General features: G+C 39.2%; 2 long non-coding RNA genes across 2 annotated transcripts in view; both read right to left on the bottom strand.

Moving 5' to 3' along the window:
* Nucleotides 1-12,421, bottom strand: part of LOC147838619 (uncharacterized) — a 65,285-nt gene that overhangs the window by 14,430 nt on the left and 38,434 nt on the right. The gene's annotated exons all lie outside the window — the stretch shown is intronic.
* Nucleotides 2,792-5,831, bottom strand: LOC147838620 (uncharacterized). The gene is made up of 3 exons (XR_015522310.1): nucleotides 4,113-5,831; nucleotides 3,595-4,062; nucleotides 2,792-3,345 (listed from the first exon to the last, which is right to left on the bottom strand). It is a non-coding gene; the product is annotated as an uncharacterized LOC147838620 (long non-coding RNA).

The raw sequence follows: 12,421 nt of genomic DNA, 5'->3' as shown, positions 1-12,421 counted from the left end.
GTTGTAAAAAAATTGTAATAATGACAAAAAATACTAAATTGTGGATTTTGGGTGCAGCTATGCTGACGTTGTGGCTGGTACTGGTCTGTGAAATTGTCTTACCCCTTGGTTCAAAGTGTGATCCTGAAAAATCCCTGTTCAAAGGGGTATATAGCCCTTCCCTTTAGCCCTACGCCTTCACACTAAAGAGAATTGGGACACCAATAAGGGGAAGGTAACGAGAAGGGCTGAGTAGAATTGGGATTGGGCCTAAACAACAACTCAAAAGCAAAGTACTGCTGCATAAACATAATCAAAACACCAACATAAAGTGTCCCTGGCCTAGTCCACTCTCATTTTTATCTGTCCACTTGTATCCTTCCAGAGCTCATTACTGGGACTTGAAACTAGCGTAGCCCTGAGATGTTACTTTTATTCCACTCATGCCACCTTGTCCCCACCATACTTGTTAGATATGACATTTCCACCAGGGTGGACAATCTTGAACTAGGCTGCACTTTTCCATTGATAAAAATAAAATAAATAACCCTAGTTCAGTGCTCATATCCTGGTTGATAACTGGTTTTAAAACCAACAAGGCAACCTGTTACATGAGAAGTCTGAGATGATCCACTTTCTTGCCCTGAAAAAGCTAGGGAAGGGGTCTATCTCCAAAATAGACAATGTAAATAAAAAGGCATTGACATGGAAATATGGGGTAGCAGTGGCCTAATGCTTAGGAATCTGTACTTGTCATCCTAAGGTTGTAGGATTGAGTTTTGGCAGGAATTGTAAGTTAGCAAATAAGCTAATCAGTGTCTTAAAGATCCCTAGAAAGCTATAGGCGTGTTGGCAGAATTAAACTCTGCAGGACACGGGCCCTCTAGGATCAAAGAGGCTCATCCCTATTCCAGATGTTCAATGTTTTAATTCTAGACCCCAAGAACCAACCAAACACATGTCCATGCCATAAGCTACAAGAAACATAAACAACAACAACCTGTGTTAGATCATCTGCTACATGTAGACATTTAAATCCAGGTTGAGCATGGATGTCAAAATTGAATATTTATTTATCCTAATTAGCTATATATATATATATATATATATATATATATATATATATATATATATATATATATATATATATATATATATATATATATATATATATATAGTTAGCTAATTAGCTATAGCTATATATATATATATATATATATATATATATATATATATATATATATATATATATATATATATATAGTTCCTTGAGATTCATACATTTTCACAATTATGTTTGAATTAGCTAAGAATTAGTCAAGACTATGTGTGCATACTAAGATAGTAATTGCATAAATGTGTATATCTATGAACAAGAGTCTGTATTTGAATTTAGTGGTTTACAAGAAAACGTTTGTATAATGACATGGGTATGACTTAAGTAGGACTTAGGCTTATGGGGACAAGTGTTGTGTCCTTGTAATTCAAAACTGTTAAATATCAAACTTAAGGAGGTCTTTTTACCAAAAAGAGACTATGATTTAGGGTGCCTTTAGAAAATCACTACACCCCTTTATTTGTCATACAGCCTGAAATGAAATAACATTCCAAATAACTTTTTCATTTAATCAGATTAGTCCCTTTATTCATGAGAGGTCGCCACAGCAGAATAAACGACCAGCATATCCAGCATATGTTTTAAACATTGGATGCCCTTCCAGCAGCAACCCAGTACAGGGAAACACCCATACACTCTCACACTCACATACATAGACTACTGCCAATTTAATTTATTCAATTCACCTGTACCGCATGAAACCGGAGCACCCAGCAAAAACACACACCAGCACGGGAAGAACATGCAAACTCCACAAAGAAATGCCAACTGACCCAGCCGGGACTAGAACTAGTGACCTTCTTGTTGTGAGGCGACAGTGCCACAGCCTTTGAAATGTTTGTGTAGATTTCTCCTAGCCTGTGCCTTTCTACAACTTTATCCCAAGGGTCTTTTGAAAGCAGGGTGTAATGTGAGTTAAGATATAGATTTTCACAAGGTATGATGCTTTTCTATAGGCACTGGGAAATGTATTCCCCAATGGGCCTCATAAACCACCAACACAATTGTGTGTATGTTTGCGTGTGTGTGTGTTTATATGCGTCTTGATAATCAGCATAGTATTCTTATACTTGTACACTCTCTTGTTCATCCTTAGAGCACTGAAGTTTCTCACTGTTCTTGACAAAAATCCTCCAGGTACAGCAAGTTCTTCGGTTTCTCAGCATGCTCTTGCTCAATTTAGTTCTTTCCCACAGTGGCTGTACTGTATGATGTGGAGATGTAGCTTTGTCAGGACAACTCATAGGTATTTCGAAATACATTTTTTATGATTTTATTTCTAAGATTTGATATACTATATTTCACCCCTCACTGTCTTCGTCAACCCAGGCTCATTGTGGATATGTACCCCTGTATACATTTCTAGACAGCACGATATGTATCCGAGGAGGTACTTTTTTTAAGGTTTTTGATTTCGCAAATCCACCAGAGGGTGCTGTGTATGCTTTTACACATCTCAAATTTCCTGTGAGGGCCATTCGCACCTTCTGTTCTCGTGTAAATCCACCAGAGACTGCTGTTGACTGACTGACTAACCGACTGAGCAACCCATCACTCCCTTCCCTAAACCCAACCGATAGTGTTTTCAAAAGTATGGATTGACCTGTGTTTTCAAAAGCAATCCAGGATAAAAATATCTTACCATGTTCTTACCCTCTTATTTACTCTTTTATTGTATGTTTTTCTTTTTGTTTTCTGGTTCTGAACATCACTGGACTCTGCCTCCCAAGTCTGCCGACATGTTTAGCGAGCCACTGTGCAAAATAGTAACGGAAAAGCCGTCCACACAGAAATAAGCAGTCAGCTTATTAGCCCGGAAAGGAACAGAAGCCATCAGCAATGTCATACTGCCCTGTAGCATTTGTTTTAAAGGGCCATGAACCCCCCTTATCCTACCGTCAGAAAGCCGTGCATGTATCGACTATCAATTCAATTCATCTTTATTTGTTTAGCGCTTTTGCAATGTAGATTGTGTCAAAGCAGCTACTCAGAGAATATCATAGTGAATTGAAATGTTTTCAGTCCGGTGTTCAGAGGTTAAGTTCAGTTCAGTTTAGCTCAGTTCAGTGTGGTATAATATTCAATACTGAAATTCCAAACACTAAGGACTAAATCCATTGATAAGCAGCTCTACAGATCCCCAACAATGCAAGCCAGTGGTGATAGCGGCAAGGAAACAACGTTACCAATTGGCGAAAGTGAAGAATTAGAAAACCTCAAGAGAAACCAGTCTCAGTTGGGCACGACCGCTGTCGCCACTGCCTCGCATAGTTCAGGATTGGTAGAGCTACGCATCGATGAATTGGCTCTTCAGTGTTTGAACTCTCAGTAATGATTAAATCACACTGAACTGAGCTAAACTGAACTGAACTGAACTTAAACACTAAAACCTGAACCACACTGTTCCAGTTACTATGACCATTTATGTGAAGCTGCTTTGACACAATCTACATTGTAAAAGCGCTATACAAATAAAGCTGAATTGAATTGAAATTGACCATTTCTCCAACAGCCAAAAATCTTGTGCAGAGCTGCAGTCTAGGCGCCGGAGGCTGAAGAACGCTGGACGTAATGCAAAACTCGTCTGTCCCTGGAGCGTCACAGGAATCAGTCTCATGCTCTCCACTCCTCCAAGACGACCACAGCAGCTGCTCAGGATACAGCCTGGTCCAGGATTATGGAAACCTTGGGATCATCTCGTCGCTGGTCTTGGATCCCATCAGTGTCGCTGCATAGTTTCTGGGGGACTCGGGATGAGTATACCCAGCTGGAAATCCTGTCACAAAATGCGGTGAAAATTCTACATGATGACAATAGTTTGATTAAGGTGTTTACATGTTTACACTCGGAGAGCACCTTTCATCAACTAATTTTATAGTGGTATTAACATACTGTAAACTTAGTAAATAAATCATTTTGACTAAGTTCTGTTTTTAACACTGAAAGAGTACTGCTGATGATACGAACTAACTTTGCCTTTCAATAAACCAACAAAGAACATTGATCACACACTCACCAAATTTCTAGAGACAGGACAATCAACACCAACTGGAGCTGCATTTTTTTTCAAAAGGAGACGAGAAGCAGATCCTGATTTCACCATTTTCAGATGAGAAGCTCTCAGGTTACAAACGTGTTTCTGTTGCATGTTAGCAGACCACTGTAATCCACCCGCAAGTTCAGCTGCGCTCTCATAGCCAGGAAATGAAAACATAAACTTTGTTGCAGAACATTTATAAAGGCAATACTGACGACCCGTGTCTCTAAACAATTCTTCTTCCACTTATTCTGGCAACACAATGTCGCGTCTCTCTGATGTATGAACACTATAGCAGGTAAAAACGGTCTTCAAAGCTATCATGCATATTAAGTTGCACCGCATAGACAATAGAGAGCGCTAATTGGTTTGAAGTCTTTCTCATGAATTAATGCTGCACACTCAAACGCATCACATTGTATTCACCGGTACAGACAGCCATTCCAAATGCTGAAATACACCCAAATATGTAATCGCCGTGTCGCAGCTTCAAAATTTATTTTCAAACCGGAAGATCAATGTTGCTCAGAATAACGCAAAAACAACCAATTTTCACTTTTTTGTGAAATACAGTTGAATTTAGGAATATTAGCCTTCCTGAATTATTAGCTCGTTCCCCCCCCCCCCAATTTCTGTTTAACAAGGAGTAGATTTTTTTCAACACATTTATAAACATAATAGTTTTAATAGCTCATCTCTAATAACTGATTTAATTTCTCTTTGTCATGATGACAGTAAATAATATTTAACTAGATATTTTTAAGACACGTCTATACAGCTTAAAGTGAAATTTAAAGCCTTAACTGGGTTAAAAACTAACTAGGCAGGTTAGGGTAATTAGGCAAGTTATTATTTAATGATGATTTGTTCTGTACACTATCAAAACTTAAATAGCTTAAAGGGGCTAATGATTTTGTCCTTAAAATGGTGTTTCAAGAGTTCACACTTAGCTGATGATTGTTTATAAACTTGTTTGGCATGCTGTCCCAGGAGAGAGCCCTGAGCTCATAAGATCCTCGAGCCCGGAGCTCCCTCCCGTTTGAAAGGCGAGAGGGGAGTTTGAGCTCAGGTAGATCTCGAGAACTCCCCTGCTGTAGTAGCTAATGCACAGATAGTGATTGCTCTTAAGAGATAAGAATTTACTAGGAGCATGTCTATGATGCCAATTTGGATTAGTCAATTAACTTAAGTTGCATGTTTTTTGACGGTGGGAGGAAACCGGAGAACCCAGGGGAAACTCACGTGAGCGCGGGGAGAACGTGTAAACTCTGCACCAAAACGTCGGCTGGCTTGGTAAGGACAAGAACAAGTGACGTTCTTGCAGTAAGGCAACAGTGCTAACCACTTGGCCACCGTGCCACCCATCTAGGAAAGGAGGAGAAGTAGGGGTGGAAGGGGGGATTCTTCAAAACGAAGATGCCCTTATATGGAATCTGGGGTACTTAGAGTGGCTTAGGAATCGTCTGATTGGTGAATCATAAATTGAATAATGCGGGGCCGGCTGCAAGCAATCATAAGCACATGATCCTCTCGAAATTAGTTTATAAAAAACTTTGCTTAAAAAATATAAACTGCTTTTACTCTAGCCAAAAATAAAACGAAAAAGACTTTCTCTTAAAGAAAAAAAAATATCAAACATACTGTGAAAGTTTCCTTGCTCTGTTAAACATCATTTGGGAAATATTTTTTAAAGATAATAAATAAAGAATTAAAGGGGGGCTAATAATTTTGACTTCAACTGTATTTAAGTCCTAATAGTGTTTTTAGCAGAGTGGGACACATATATAAAAGTCAAAATCTCAAAAAATGTGTTTGGTGTTTTGTGACCTTTTAAAGATTAAAAATCAGCTATACGTACGTCTGGCTACGTAGTCACATAGCTAATTTGCGCTCTCCAGAAACATATATGGGGGTACGTTTTCTCAGCAAACGTGTGCTTTTGTATATACAGAACACATATTAATGAGTACTACCCTAAATGAGCTTTACGCCAGCATCCTTGCCACGGTGACCCTGACTCTGTTAGTTCATTTGACTTGAAAGCTCAATGGCTTAGCCATAATCACTCCATATCGAAACTGGGAATTGTGGGATATGATGTAACCCCTTTATCTGTCTGTCTTCTAGAATGCATTACGTGAAATCCGTCTCTCCCACACACTAATACACACAGACACCTTGCCGAGGTAAAGGGCATGCTTTTGTGTTCGCAATTTTTGTTTTATGTTTCAGAACTCAGAGGCTTTTTATCCATTGAGACCTCATGGTCCACACTGCGTTGCCATGGCAACCGCTGCTCTAACAGGGTGTTGTTTGCGGGGCTCGGCTCTCATAACTGGATGTGTTCATGCACCATAGACGACACTTAAATCAAACAAACACTATATGTGAGACCCGGAGGCCAGAGGGTTGTTCGGTATGAATTATAGACATTCCTGCATTGGCACCATGCTGCCTTTCTCAATGCTCTCCGCGTATAGCACATATACATCAGAGCGGGATGCTGTGGCTCTTAAGGTTTTTTGAAGTGAGCTGAATATGCGATGCTTTCATAATGATCTTTAGCCGAAATTGAATGAAAGGCTGCCTGAAGCCAGTGTCTCTGGGTATTGAGAGGATGCATCTTCTGGGCAATATCTGCTTGCAAGTTAAAGATGTCCAAGATGAAAAAGATAAACAGAAGGCATAATGGGGGGGGGGGGGGGTGATGAAAGACATATGGATGTGGGTTTGTTGACGTGATGTTGTCGCACATGACAAAACTGAATAGAATTTGTATTGTCATTCACTTATTCATTTTCTTTTCGGCTTTGTCCCTTTATTACTCCGGGGTCGCCACAGTGGAATGAACCACCAACTTACCCAGCACGTTTTGACCGAGCGGATGCCCTTTCAGCCGCAACCCATCTCTGGGAAAGATTCACACACACTCATTCACACTCATACACTACGGATAATTTAGCCTACCCAATTCCCCTGTATCGCATGCCTTTGGACTGTGGGGGAAACCAGAGCACCCGGAGGGAAACCCATGCGAACGCAGTGGGGCATGCAAACACACAGAAAACCCGACTGACCCAGCCGAGGCTTGGACCAGTCACCTTCTTTCTGTGAGGCGACAGCACTACCTACAGCGCCGCTTAATCCCTTTATTAATCAAGAGTTACCACAGTAGAATGAACCACCAACTTATCTAGCATAAGTTTTACACAGTGCATGCCCTATCAGCCCCAACCCAATACTTGGAAACACCTATACACTCTCAGATTTACACACAGAAACTACGGCCAATTTAGTTTATTCAATTCACCTGTACTCTATTTTTTGGACTGTGGGGAAAACCGGAGCACCCGGAGGAAACCCAGAAATGCCAACTGACCCAGCTGCGACTTGAACCAGCGATGTTCTTGCTGTGAGGTGACAGTGCTAACCACTGAGCCACCATGTCACCCATTGTTATCATTTAAAATGTAATAAATGATTAAACAATTCTTTGTTTTACTTGTTTTTACTATAATTGAGCCAAATCCTAAAACTGTCCTATAGTGTGACAGTCTCTAAGCATAAACAAACAAAAAAATCACAAGTCTAAGGCTCTCGAAAAGTGAGTGAATCCAATTAAAAAGTCTTTATTAACTTGGTTATCCTATAAAACAGCACCTATGCATGATTTTGTTGTTCATCTTTATGAATCCCTTACCCAAAGAGCAACGACACGGTAACTACCCCTGAGGCACTTTTGGTTTGATTTTAGTCTCTAAGCATAGTTCGATAAATGACAGACAATTGAAAAAATCAGTAATAAATCTCCCAAACGGCAGAGACACGCCATGTTATGTTGCAAACCGTAATTAAAACAAGCGGAAGAAGAATAGTTTGGAGACATGTATCATCAGTGTTTTGCGCAACAAAGATTATGTTTCTATTTACGCCGTTAAAGCATAGCCTGTGTGTGGACCCACATGTGTGGATTACAGTCAGGGCTTAATTTATGCCGGAATATGCCGAAACCGGATCCAGCACCTCTGAAATCTGATCTGGCACCTCATTTTACAGATGCCCCTCCTCAACTGCCCTTCTCCCCCGTCCCCTGTTTACTTTTACTTTCTTCCGCCAGTTACCAAGCCTCTACACCTTCCTCAGCAGCAAACCCTCTCCATACGACCCTTTACTTTCGGACACTACTCCACCTTCCAACAACGTGCAATCCCCCCCCCCTTTTTTTTTGTCTGTGAAAAACGCCACTTGTGCTGGGACAAGAACGTAAGAATCAAGGAGTGCATCAAAGGCACACATAGGTATGCATTCACACCATCTCAAAAACATTTATTTCAAAACAAATTTGAGGATTACGGACAGGTGATGTCAGGCGTTTGTTCTTGTTGCTTAGGGAACGAACACAAGCAGTACAGTGCATTCAGTGAGCAAGAGCGTCTCTCTTCAGATCAAGACGCATGAACATGTTCATCAAATTTGCTTAAACTAAGCGTTCTAAAGCGTACTTTACAAGCAATGATTCGGACACAGCAACGTGAAGCAGATGCTTTACAAAAGTTGCGTGTAAGGGGGAAACACGTCAAACTTAATGACACATTTGAGGGCTCATGGAATCAACTTAAAGGCAGAGGAATGCACATATAAAACATTATATATATATATATATATATATATATATATATATATATATATATATATATATATATATATATATATATATGTATATATATGTATATGTGTATGTATGTATATATATGTATATATGTATATGTGTATGTATGTATGTATATATATATATATATATATATATATATATATATATATATATATATATATATATGTATATGTATATGTGTATGTATGTATTTATATATGTATATGTGTATGTATGTATATATATATGTATATGTATATATATATGTATATGTGTGTATATATATATATATATATATATATATATATATATATATATATATATATATATGTATATATATATATATATATATATATATATATATATATATGTATATATATATATATATATATATATATATATATGTATATATATGTATATATATATATATATATATATATATATATATATATATATATATATATGTATATTTATATATATGTATGTATATATATACTCTTGTGTGACGGCAGCTTTAGTCTGTGAAACTTCACTTTATACTGCCTATTTATCAATTACCCATGTATAGATTCAGAAAAATTAAAACTGGGTGGATGAAAATGAACAATAGATGATGAAATAAGGGTAGGTAGATGGATATATAGAGCGCAACATTGTAGAAACTCCTCACATCCACATAATGCACATCCAAAAGCTGACACATTTGCATCTTCATTCCAAGCTCTAGTACTTGACACAGGGTTTTTGATCATGTTCTCCGGAGCCACCGAGAGACACGCTGACAAGCTTCTAAGAGATGACGCAACTACTGTATAGCACGCTATGATTGTTTAATGTTTAGCAGACGTCGGTGATGCCTGTAAGCCACAAAATGCTGAATTCTCGCTTTCATTGTCAACCCAGTATGCGTGCTGTCAAGGATCAAGCTACTATGACAGACACACAAAACTGAACAAGACATTCCTGATCGCAACCGTGAACAGAATATATATGTGAGACGTTTACCCTGCTGAAAAATCCAGCTTAAAACAGCCTAGGGTGGTTGGCTGGTTTTAGCTGGTCGACCAGGCTGGTTTTAGAGGGGTTTTGGCCATTTCCAGGCTGGTTTCCAGCCATTCCCAGCCTGGTCTTAGCTGGTCAGGCTGGAAAATGACCAGCTAAATCCAGCTAAAACCAGCTTGACAAGCCTGGTTTAGGCTGGACATGGCTGGTTTTGGCTGGGCTCCCAGGCTGGCTAGGCTGGTCAAGCTGGTTTTAGCTGGTCATCTCCCAGCCTGACCAGCTAAGACCAAGCTGGAAATGGCTGGAAACCAGCCTGGAAGTGGCCAAAACCCCTCTAAAACCAGCCTGGTCAACCAGCTAAAACCAGCCAAACAGCCTAGGCTGGTTTAAGCTCTATTTTTCAGTAGGGTAGACAGATTTTTTCCATATTTTCCATTGCATTCTTGATTGCATGGAAAGTAGAGATGGTCATACCTACAGTGGGCTGATTTACTTGGATGATAGAGACCTGGGATGGTATCAGAAATATCAACCTTGTCTATGGAATGATTGAAGGTGTGCTGCTAATGAACAAGCTGACACATTATTGAATAGCGTGTTTGTTTAATTGAATGTACGAAAGCAACAGTGTGATTGCCATGGGCTTTACTTTTGTTTTGAAATGTGATAGGCACGGTCGGGGGTGGGATTAAGTCGAATGGCTGTAACAACATGGAAAGGCTTAGCTTATGAATGCTAATCAGTTTAGCATAAATAATTTAACTTAATAGTCACTGCAACTGGGGTTGCGACAAGGGCCATAAATCTGATGACACCATTGTGAGGCGATCTGAAAAAGGCAGGTTAGTTTATACAGTGAAGGTAAATTATTAAGTATGACATGTTTTTACTAATTGGGTTTTACTTATTGATTAAATGAATTATTTAGCTGTGCATATCTTTTTTATCCAACAAAATTTGGGTAAGACTTTAGTATAGGGACCAATGCTCTTTATTAACTAGTTGCTTTTTACCTGCCTTTTACTAAGTTTAAGATATTATCTGTTTGTTAGAACTTATAGAGCACATTTTCTGCATGATCTATCCCTAATTATACCCAATGAGGATTTTTAATTAGGCAGCTCAGTCGCTTCCATTGAATTGTCATGCTATTAGTGATGTGTGATACCACTGATTTCCTATCCGATCCGATACCAAGTAAAATTAAGGCGAGTATCGGTGATACCGATCCGATTTCGATACTGCCCAAAAATTACTGTTTGGGAAATTTAAGTTACAAGTAGTGTACTTAAAAGTGTCACTTTATACTGAATACAAGGTATATTATGGGTGATGCATTTTTATTGCTGAAGAATATCATACAAAAAGCCAACTTACATATTTATTGACAGCATCTGAGCATGTATATCTTAAAACGCCTGCCTGAACTTCTTAAAAAAAAAAAACATTCACACTTCTACATTTAGTGGCATGTTAATCCGGTTCCCATGTAAGTTTTTTTTCTTTTACCTTTTTTCGTTGTTTTATCAGTCACAAAAAACCCAAGAACCCCAATACAGCCACATCACCGCATTTTCTCCCTCTGTACCTGGATGGTGCCTGCCTGCTGCACCTAAGGACTCTGAAAGCGATGTTTGTCTCGCCCCGGCAGCACTTGTACCTCTCTTCTGACCGCCTAGTCATGACATTGTCATATTCTATCTTGCGATTTCTATGTAGATGTTTGATTAGGTTTGTAGTATTACAACAGTACCTCACTGTTTTGTTATACGTGTCACAAACAGCATCGTTTGAGTTCATGGAAGTGAAGTCAACTTTTCAACATAACTTTTCATGTGCCAGGCCAACTAGAGTGATCTGCAGTTGTATAGTGCCATATTACGCACATGACTTTGCAGGCGGAAGAACAAGTATTTCTGACTAAGTTGGCATTATTCAGAGAAACTAGGGTAATTGTGGGTAATAGGGTAATTGTGGTTACTTTCTGCTGTATTTTTATTTCTGATAAAATAAATATTTGCTCTAAACTATTGAAATATCGATATTTTGATAAGACAATCGATTCTAGAACATACAAAGCTGGTATCGGAGATATCGATATTTTAGTATCGATCCACACATCACTACATGCTATTACAAACTTGCTGCAGGTCTTGAGATACAATATGAAGTGGGTCTCACACCGGACAAGAAGCACTGCATTAAATTCCATTTGTTCCACACCATGTCTTTCAAGAGTTCACACTTAGCTGATGATTGGTAATAAGCTAGTTTGGCATGGTGTCCTGGGAGAGAGCCCCAAGCTCAAAAGATCCTTGAGCTCCCTCCCATTGCAGGGCGAGAGGGGAGTTTGACTCTGGTAGATCTCGAGAACACCCCCCCCCCCCCCTCCTGCTGCGTAAGGATTGTTAAGGTGATGTGTTGCTGACAGAATTAAATTTGGTGCTAATTTGGTTTAGTCTATTTACTTCAGTCTCATGTTTTTGGAAGTGTGGGAGGAAACCGGAGGACCCGGGGAAAACCCACGCAAGCACGGGGAGAACATGAACTTCACTCGAAAATGCTGACCGGTTGGGTGGATACCCGAGTCGGAGGCATTATATGCTGTGAGGCCGCAGTGCTAGCCACTGAGCTG

This window comes from Danio rerio, chromosome 22 (genome assembly GCF_052040795.2).
Source record: "Danio rerio strain M-AB ecotype USA chromosome 22, GRCz13ab, whole genome shotgun sequence".
In the NCBI taxonomy this organism is placed as follows: domain Eukaryota; kingdom Metazoa; phylum Chordata; class Actinopteri; order Cypriniformes; family Danionidae; genus Danio; species Danio rerio.
Note: the sequence above shows the minus strand (reverse complement) of the source record. Positions and strands in the feature narration are given on the sequence as shown.